Source organism: Arachis hypogaea, chromosome 15 (genome assembly GCF_003086295.3).
Source record: "Arachis hypogaea cultivar Tifrunner chromosome 15, arahy.Tifrunner.gnm2.J5K5, whole genome shotgun sequence".
Taxonomy (NCBI): domain Eukaryota; kingdom Viridiplantae; phylum Streptophyta; class Magnoliopsida; order Fabales; family Fabaceae; genus Arachis; species Arachis hypogaea.
Window position 1 is genome coordinate 92433668 of NC_092050.1, and position 9584 is coordinate 92443251.

Below are 9584 nucleotides of genomic sequence, written 5' to 3' on the forward strand. Positions count from 1 at the left end.
CTTGTATCTGATACACCATTTATCTTTGATGAAACATGCATGTTAGCCTTTGAAAATTTAAAAATGAGGTTGTCCTCTGCTCCTATCATTTCCCACCTGATTGGAATTTACCATTTGAATTAATGTGTGACGCATCTGATTTTGCAGTTGGGGCAGTGTTAGGACAGAGGAAAGATAACTTAGTCCATGTGATATACTATGCGAGCAAAGTCCTTAATGATACTCAAAGAAATTATACCACTACTGAAAAGGAGTTGCTAGCAATAGTTTTTGCATTTGACAAGTTTAAATCGTACCTCATTGGTACTAAAGTGATTGTTTTTATAGATCACACAACACTTAAATATTTGTTTGCCAAGCAAGAATCAAAGCCAAGACTAATAAGATGGATCTTATTATTGCAGGAATTCAATATTGAAATCAGAGACAAGAAAGGAGTGAAGAACAAGGTAGCAGATCACCTATCCAGGATTCCTTATGATAAAGGTGGAACACCTAATACAAGTGTGAACGAGTTCTTTCCTGATGAGCAGTTGATGATAGTTCAGAAAGCACCATGGTTCGTAGACATTGCCAACTTCAAGGCAACTGGAGCATTGCCTCTAGAGATCAATAAACATCAAAAAAGGAAGCTCATGAATGATGCAAAGTACTTTGTCTGGGATGAGCCATATCTATTCAAGAAGTGTTCAGATGGAATCCTTAGAAGATGTGTTTCGGAAGAAGAAGGACGAGAGGTCCTATGGAATTGCCACGGCTCATGCTATGGAGGCTACTTTGGAGGGGATAGAACTGCAGCTAAGGTGTTACAAAGCGGATTCTTTTGGCCCACCCTTTTCAAGGATGCCAAAGAATTAGTAAAGAGCTGCAATGAATGCCAAAGATCTGGAAACTTGCCCAAAAGAAATGAGATGCCACAAAATTTCATCTTGGAACTGGAATTGTTTGATGTGTGGGGAATCGATTTCATGGGACCATTCCCAACCTCATATGCAAACAAGTACATCTTGGTAGCAGTGGATTATGTTTCCAAGTGGGTAGAGGCTATTGCAACCCCAACGAATGATAACAGGGTAGTCATGAACTTCCTCAGGAAGAATATCTTTAGCCGGTTTGGAGTCCCACGAGCACTCATCAGTGATGGAGGGAGCCATTTTTGTAACAGACCACTAGAAGCTCTTCTCCTACGATATGGGGTAAAACACAAGGTAGCCACACCTTACCATCCCCAAATAAGTGGACAAACTGAGATATCCAACAGAGAGCTAAAGAGGATTCTGGAAAAGACTGTGGGTGCATCAAGAAAGGATTGGTCGTAGAAGCTGGATGATGCTCTTTGGGCATACAGAGCAGCATTCAAAACACCACTTGGAATGTCTCCATATCAACTAGTGTATGGGAAAGCTTGTCATTTACCACTGGAGCTGGAACACAAAGCTCTCTGGCTATCAAGATACTAAATTTTGACAGCATTGCTGCTGGTGCAAAGAGGATCTTGCAGCTGCAAGAAATGGAGGATTTCAGGTCACAAGCCTATGAAAATACAAGATGTATAAAGAGAAGGCAAAGAGAAGACATGACCTGCATCTTGCACCCAGGAGTTTCGAAAAGGGGCAGCGAGTACTCCTTTACAATTCCAAATTGAGACTATTCCCAGGAAAACTCAAATCATGGTGGTCCGGACCTTTTCTTGTCATAAAAGTTTCGCCATATGGACACATCAAAATCATGGATGAAGGTTCAGAGAGGACTTTTACAGTGAACGGACAAAGACTCAAGCATTATCTGGGCAACATGGGGGAAAACCCCATAGTAAATTACCATCTCAAGTAAAGGAGGAACCGTCGAGCTAGCGACGATAAAAGAGCGATCTGTTGGGAGGCAACCCAACCTCAGGTAGTTTCCTTTTCATCTTTATTTCAATAAGGATCATAAGTTGTTTCCCCTGTATTGCGAGGAGCTAAGTTTGGTGTTCCACACCAAAACAATTCAAGAGTGAAAGTGTGATTCTAAGTTTGGTTTTCCACCAAAGGAATTTAGTTAAAATCACACTCCATTCCCAAAGCACATTGCTAGCTCCAATCAATCAATGGAAACCACTTAGATTTAGTTAGATTTTAGTTGATAATTATTTTGTTAAACATCAAGATATGAGGTTCTCTGCATATATGCAAGGTTCTCTACTGGGCAAGGAACTAAGTTTGGTGTTGACACACCAAATTAAGTTCAGAAGTCACAAGCATACATGCAAGCTAACTATTTCTCAAGTGCTTTGGGAACAAGCAACTTCCAATAACTTTGAAGGAATCTTATGAGGAAATGGTGCACCTTCACCCAAGGAAGTGAGGTAGCAAAGACCAGGATGATGACAAAAAGAGGGCAACTAGAAACCATCAACTGAAGGTTGTATTGTCACTTAACTCCATGTACTTAGAATGTTGAAAATTGGAAGTCCGAATGCAATCTTGATTAATAGTTACATGATAGTTTGAAATTTTTTATTTGTCTTTTAAGTTTTTGGTTGAATGAGGTCTATGTTTGTTAGTCTTCATGTCACTGCATCCTTACTTTGCTTACTTGTATGCTTGTCCTTTTGAACCAAATGAAAAAGAGAATGAGTGTTTTAAAAGACCAGAGAGGAGTTCATACTATGGTGTAAGTTCATGAGTTTATGGTGTGGTCATAAGTTAGCTAAGTTGGTTCAACCACAAGGTGGGAGGACAACTATCTGTCATGAATACTATGCTTGAGACACACCCCATGAGACTAGCTAAATAAGAAGATCCTAATAAGAAAAACGGAAAGAACAATAAAGGTTGAAAAGTAAAAGAAAAAGAGTAAGCAATAAGGCTAGGCACCAATGGTTTTAATCTTGATGCATGTGTCTGTGGTGCTCCTGTGTAAGGGATCTACTTGGATGAATAAGCTCTTAGGGGTGCCTTATCACTTGGTAACTTGGGTTAACTAACTCAGGATTATCAGCTGAAAGTCCGCTATCAAGAGTAACCCTCACTACAGAGCATTTAGTAACCCAAAGAGGTGCTGGACACCAAGGTCTCAAGAAAAGAAAATAAATAAACTATATGCCTATGGTGTGTATGTATGGGGGAGAGACTTGAGCAAGTAAGTCCTTAGGAGTGCTTCAACACTTAGCACCTTGAACCAACTGGTTCGGGAGTGTTGGCTGAAAGCTTATTTTAAAGAGTTGCCCCCTTACAGAGCACTTAGCCTAAGAACAAAAAATAAGCCCTGAAATGACAACAAAGGATCAATGAATAAAAGTCTCATGGGATGCAATCACAGTGAGTATTCTAAGACATGATAAAGGTCTGAAAGCCAGGAATGAACCTAAGTTGCTATGCATGAAACCACCATAAAACCAGGGACATGACTTCCACAAGAATGACTCATTTCTCTTGGCATTCCATTCATCATTTTCTTGTTCCAGTACTTGCTTAGGGACAAGCAAGCTTTAAGTTTGGTGTTGTGATGCCAGGGCATTTTGGCCAGTTTCACTGACCTTTTCTTTACTATTTTTAGGGTAGTTTCATGCATTTCCTTAGGAAATAAGCTAGTTTTGGGTAGATATTCACTTACATCTTGATTCAAGCATACATTATGCACTTTACATGATTTCATGAGGATTTTGCATGGATTTAATGACAAATTGGATGTTGCAATTCCCATGACTTGGATTAGAACTTTGATGCATTCTATTGCTTGATTTTAGGACAAAGGAAGAAGAACCACATTAGTGGCTACGTTAGTTACACTAACGTTAACACTAACGTGGAATGGGAGTAACTTGCAAAGTTAATGAGAAAAGTAATTGTCAATAACGCTCTCGAAGCCATCATTGCCCACGTTAAGAGTCACGTTAACTAAGTTAACGTGAACTCTAACGTGGAAGAAAGGAAATGGAGCCAACGTTAGTGACACTCAACATTATCACTAACGTTGGACCAAGCTCATAAGTGGCCACGTTAGTTGCCACGTTAACTTAGTTAACGTGGCCTCTAACGTTAAGAAGTAAAGGGGAAGCCAATGTTAGTGACATTCAACTTTATCACTAACGTTGGCCAAGTCACAATAAGCCATGTTAACTCCCACGTTAACCTAGTTAACGTGGAAGCTAACGTGAATAAATAAGGTGGTCGATAACGTTAGTGACACCAAACATTGTCACTAACGTTGGAATGAGCCCACACAAGCCACTATGAGCCACGTTAACTCCCACGTTAACTTAGTTAACGTGGAAGCTAACGTGGATAAGGGAATGATGAGCCAACGTTAGTGACACTCAACTTTGTCACTAACGTTGGAGATGGCTAGCATGGCCACGTTAGAAGCCACGTTAACCTAGTTAACATGGACTCTAACGTGAGAAATAGGGGCACATTGGAACGCTAGTGACAATGGTAAGTGTCACTAACGTTCTCGAAGGTTGGCAAGCCTACGTTAAAAGAGCCACGTTAACTAAGTTAACGTGGACTCTAACGTAAGGAAGGGGGAGACTTCTCAACGTTACTGGGTAAGGTAAGTCCCAGTAACGTGTGCGAAGGGCATAGAGGCAACGTTAGTGGAAACGTTTGTGCCACTAACGTTGAAGTTAATGTGGCTCTTACTTTGGTGAGGAACGTTAGTGGAAAAGGTGATTGTCACTAATGTTCTCGAACCCATATTTTCACTGAACGTTAACACCACTAACGTCCTGAGCTAAAGTCTCTGCCCACTTCACACTTTCTCTCTGCAAGTAAAGCCAAGCCCAATGAAGAAGAGAAGTGATTCAAACTCAAGATCCAAAGGCCCATACCCAAGACTTGAAGAGCCAACTAGAAGAACAGAAGAGTAGTATATATAGGAGTAGCTTTGAAATAAATTGGGGGAGCTGGAAAATTATAGGGAGCCTCTTGGCATAGAACTACTCTCTGTATTTTACTTTCTCTGCACTTCTAGTTTCATAATGTATTCTCCATCTTTGTTTTCATTTTCCAGAGCTATGAACAACTAAACCCCTTTCATTGGGTTAGGGAGCTCTGTTGTAATTTGATGGATCAATACTAGTTTTCATTATTCTTCTTCTATCTTTTCTCTTGATTTTACTTGAAAGCTTTCGATCTTCATCCAATTGGGTTGTTATCTTGGAAAAGAAGCTATTCAAACTTGGATCTCTTCTGAACCTTGAAAGAGGAATGAAGAGATCATGCTAGAAATGCTTTCTCATGCTGGACCAAATTGGGTTTGGATGGATATGTGACTATAATCCTCTCAACACTTGATTTGGGAAATGCATGTGGTATAATCAGTGACCATACTTCATCTCTTCTCATGAGCAATTGACCAAGGAATTGGCTATTGATCAAGATTTGAGAGATTGAATTACAAGAAATTGGAATTCGATCACTTAAGAATGCAAAGGAGATCAATGAGTGCATTGATTGAGGAAGAGATGAAAATGAAATTGATCCGGAGAATGCAACATCTCCTGAGCCCAATGAACTTCCCATTTCTGATCTTACCCATTCTCTTTATTTTCTGTCATTTACTTTTATGAGCAATTACCTCATTCCCATTTAAGATTCTGCAATTTACTTTCCGTCATCTACATTTAGCTCTTTATTTCCAGCATTTACTTTTCTGTTATTTACTTTCCCACCATTTAATTTTCTGCAATTCTCAACTCAAATTCTGATTCGCTCAACTAGAACATTCCTCTAGTTAAAGTTGCTTGATCAATCAATCCCTGTGGGATTCGACCTCACTCTATTGTGAGTTTTTACTTGACGACGAATTCGGTACACTTGCCGAAGGAAATTTGTCACGAGACAAGTTTTTCGTGCATCAAGTTTATGGCGCCGTTGCCGGGGGATTGATTGTGCATCAACAATGATTAAATTGGAAGATAACTAGATTGAGCATTTTATTTTTGTGTGACTTAATTTTCTGTTTGAGTAATTTACTTTCAGTTTTAGTTAATTTATTCCCTTCCCCTTTCTTTTTCTTTTTCGTTTTTAGTTATTTACAATTCATTTCTCTAACGCACTAACTGTTTGATATATTGCATCACTTACACTACTTGTAATTCTGACAAAAATACTTTCTGCATCTATTTTCCTTGCTTGTACTTGTTGGTTGTATGACAGGGAGAAGAAGCGGAGCTTCAACTTCCTTTGATTCTGAACCTGAGAGGACCTTCTTGAGATTAAGAAGGGAAGCAAGAGGAAAAAGAGTAGTTGGTGCTGAGGAAGAGGAGAAATACTTTGAACCAAATATGGAAGAAAACATGGAAAACCATCATGAAGAAGAGACTCACAACCATGGCGGAGGAGGTCGAGCAAATCATGCTGGGGAGGACAGAAGAGTTTTAGGCTCTTACATCAATCCAAACACAGGAAACTGTGGAAGTAGCATTCAAAAGCCATCCATCCACGCCAACAATTTTGAACTGAAGCCACAGCTCATCACCCTTGTTCAGAACAACTGTTCGTTCGGAGGGAGTGTCCAAGAGGACCCCAATCAACATCTAACCTCCTTTCTGAGAATATGTGACACAGTGAAGTCTAATGGTGTTCATCCTGACGCCTATAGACTGCTCTTATTTCCATTCTCACTCAAGGATAAGGCAGCCAAGTGGCTGGAGTCTTTCCCAAAGGAGAGCTTGACAACCTGGGAGGATGTGGTGAACAAATTCTTAGCAAGATTTTACCCTCCTCAACGAATCAATAGGCTGAGAGCTGAGGTCCAAACTTTCAGGCAACAAGATGGTGAGACTCTGTATGAAGCATGAGAGAGGTTCAAAGACCTAACAAGGAGGAGCCCACCAGATATGTTCAATGAATGGGTGCAGCTGCACATTTTCTATGAAGGGCTCTCTTATGAGTCAAAGAAGGCAATAGACCATTCATCCGGAGGATCCTTGAACAAGAAGAAGACCATTGAGGAGGCCATAGATGTCATTGAAACTGTAGCAGAGAATGACTACTTCTATGCTTCCAAAAGAGGGAACACGAGAGGAGTGATGGAACTAAATAATGTAGATGCTCTGCTGGCTCAAAACAAGCTCATTACCCAGCAGCTGGCTGACCTCACCAAGAAGATGGAGAGGAACCAAGTAGCAGCAATCACCACTTCATCAACAACCTAGGAAGGACTGAATGAAGAAGCAGAGGGAAGTCAGGAGCAAGTCAACTACATTGGGAATTCACCTAGGCAAAACCAAGATCCATACTCCAAGACCTACAACCCTGGATGGAGGAACCACCCAAACTTTGGGTGGGGAAATCAACAAGACCAAAGCCTTGATCAAAGACGCCCAAATCCCAACAATGCAGCTCACCAACATTTCACATCTAAACCATATCAACACTCCCATAACAACATCTCTCTACATCCACATCAAAACCAAAATAACATACCTCATTCTTCCACCTCTGATCCCAATCTACAATCATTGGATGATAGACTCTCAAAGATTGAGAATCTACTTGAAGGGATAGGCAAGGAGATTCAAGATAGTAAAGCATTCCGAGAAGAAGTGATGTCCAATATGCAGAATCAGGATGCTGCCATCAAGAAACTGGAGACACAAATTGGCTACTTATTCAAGCAAATTCCAAGCCACAACCTTCGCAACAATACTAACTCAACCCAATGGGAGGAGTGTTAGGATATCACCCTTCGGAGTGGGAAGGAACTAAAGGAAACTCCCCAGAAACCACAAGAAGAGGACTCAAATAAAGAGGAAGAAGAGCAGGACGAAGCTCGAGTTCCCACTTTGAGTTCACAAAAAGGGGAAGGAGTACTGAAGCCAGACGTACCAAGAGTCCCATATCCTCAGCAATTAAAGAAGAAGGGGGATGACAACCAGTTTTCGAGATTTTTGGAGATCTTCAAGAAACTACAAATCAACATACCCTTTGATGAAGCAATAGAACAAAAGCCACTCTATGCCAAGTTTTTAAAGGAGCTAATGACTAAGAAAAGAAGCTGGAAGAACAACGAGACTGTGATATTAACCGAAGAATGTAGTGCTATCATTCAGCACAAACTACCCCAGAAATTGAAGGATCCCGGGAGTTTTCAGATCCCTTGTATTATATGGGAAATCACAGTGGAGAAAACTCTTTGTGACTTAGGAGCCAGCATCAATTTGATGTCAGTAGCTATGATGAGGAAGATGAAGATAGAGGAGGATAAACCAACAAAAATGGCCTTACAGTTGGCAGACAGATCGTTCAAGTTCCCTCATGGCGTAGTAGAGGATTTGCTGGTGAAATTGGGAGACTTCATATTCCCGGCAGACTTCCTAGTGCTGGATATGCAGGAAGAAGACAAGACCTCCATTATCCTAGGAAAGCCGTTCTTGGCCACTGCTGGAGCTGTCATCGATGTCCAAAAAGGTGATCTCACCCTGAGAGTACACAATGAAAAGATGACGATCAATGTGTTCAAGGCCATGAGTTACCCACCAGAGCAATTGGGAGAGTGTATGAGGTTGGACTCACTTGAAGATGCAGTGCAGGAAAGTTTTGAAGAAGAAGAACCTGAAGGTATAATAGAGGAGGAGTCTACGTTTAGTGAAGAGGTTGCAACAGCAGAGATTCAAATACAATGTGCACCAAAGGAAGAGAACGAAAAGTCAGAAGCACCCAAACTTGAACTCAAAGCACTGCCACCCTCTCTCAAATATGCATACTTAGGAGAAGATGAAAATTACCCAGTAATCATAAGCTCATGCCTCAGCCAAGATCAAGAGGATGAACTGCTCAAAGTACTGCGAAACCACAAAGATGCCATTGGTTGGACTCTTGCTGACTTGAAAGGGATAAGTTCGGCCATATGCATGCACAAGATACTGCTGGAAGATGATGCCAAACCATCTATTCAATCCCAAAGGAGGTTAAACCCAATCATGAAGGAAGTGGTATAGAAAGAAGTTATGAAGTTATGGCAGGAAGGGGTAATCTACCCGATCTCAGATAGCCCCTGGGTTAGCCCCGTGCATGTTGTCCCAAAAAAGGGAGGAATTACCGTGGTTCCCAATGAGAAGAACGAACTAATTCCTACAAGGACAGTCACAGGATGGAGGATGTAAATAGACTACAGGAAGCTCAATGAGGCTACACAAAAAGATCATTTCCCCCTTCCATTCATGGATCAGATGTTGGAAAGACTTGCAGGGCACGCATATTATTGTTTTCTCGACGGTTATTCAGGATATAACCAAATAGTGGTTGATCCCAGAGATCTAGAGAAAACCTCATTCACTTGCCCATATGGAGTGTTTGCCTACAGGCGCATACCATTTGGGTTATGTAATGCACCTGCGACTTTCCAATGCTGCATGCTTTCTATCTTTTCAGATATGATAGAAAAATTCATTGAAGTTTTTATGGATGATTTCTCGGTATTCGGAGATTCCTTCCCTAGTTGCCTACATCACCTCGCCTTGGTATTGAAAAGATGCCAAGAGACCAATCTGGTCTTGAACTGGGAGAAATGTCACTTTATGGTGACAGGAGGAATAGTCCTTGGTCACAAAGTTTCTAACCAAGGCATTGAGGTTGACAGAGCCAAAGTAGAAC